The sequence below is a fragment of the Bos indicus genome, chromosome X (genome assembly GCF_029378745.1).
Source record: "Bos indicus isolate NIAB-ARS_2022 breed Sahiwal x Tharparkar chromosome X, NIAB-ARS_B.indTharparkar_mat_pri_1.0, whole genome shotgun sequence".
NCBI classification, from domain to species: domain Eukaryota; kingdom Metazoa; phylum Chordata; class Mammalia; order Artiodactyla; family Bovidae; genus Bos; species Bos indicus.
The window spans coordinates 105,612,867-105,613,847 of NC_091789.1; the positions used below are offsets into that span (position 1 = coordinate 105,612,867).

Below are 981 nucleotides of genomic sequence, written 5' to 3' on the forward strand. Positions count from 1 at the left end.
CCCATCCCTGGTAACCATAAGTTTGTCTTCTATATCTGTAACTCTATTTCTGTTTTGTAAATAAGCTCATTTGTACCATTTTTAAAGATTCCACATATAAGGAATATCACATGGTGTCTTTGTCTGATTTATTTCACTCAGTATGACTATCTCTAACTTCATCCACGTTGCTGAAAATGCCATTATTTTGTTCTTTTTTATGGCTGAGTAATATTCTATTATATATATGTACACATCTTCTTTATCCACTCCTCTGTCAATGGCCAGTTAGGTTGCTTTCATGTCCTGGCTATTGTAAATAGTGCATCAGGGAATACTGGGGTGCATGTATCTTTTGAATTCTGATTTTCTCCAGATATATACCCAAGAGTGGTACTGCTGAATCATATGGTAACTATTTTTAGTTTTGTAAGGAACCATCATACTCTTCTCCATAGTGGTTGCATCATTTACATTCACTGGTACCATTTTCTAAGATGGTACATGTGAAAATATGGAATGCTTCCATATTTGCACATCATCCTTGCTCAGGGGCCATGCTAATATTCTCTGTATTGTTTCAGTTTTAATATATGTGCTGCCAAAGTGAGCACTGGATAGCCATTTTAATATACATATTATCCAAGAAGAAACTGAGACTTCTCTTAGCTAGGTCCCCAGAGTTAGTGTAGGGATCAAAGTCTGACTGCAGGGCCCATGATCTTTTATTTTTTGGCTCCAGAAAAACTGCCTCAGTTTCTTTCTTCTTTTTTTTTCTTTTGATCTCACCATGCAGCATGGGGTATTTTAGTTCCCCCACCAGGAATCAAACCCTCCCCTCTTCAGATGGAAGTGTGGAGTCTTACCACTGGACCACCAGGGAAGTCCAACAATACAAAAGTATCCATTACTTCTCACGTCCTCTATTTGCTGACTGTGTTCCTTACATCTAAAACCCTCTGACTTCATGGTTTCTGATTAACTTCCTTATGCTGGAAAATA

The 981-nt window shown here is 37.7% G+C and overlaps 1 non-coding gene across 1 annotated transcript; it reads right to left on the reverse strand.

The window, feature by feature from the left end:
• Window positions 1–487: 487 nt before the first annotated feature.
• LOC139181755 (U6 spliceosomal RNA) lies at window positions 488–593 on the reverse strand. The gene has a single exon (XR_011565498.1). It is a non-coding gene; the product is annotated as a U6 spliceosomal RNA (small nuclear RNA).
• Between the last annotated feature and the right edge of the window lie 388 nt (window positions 594–981).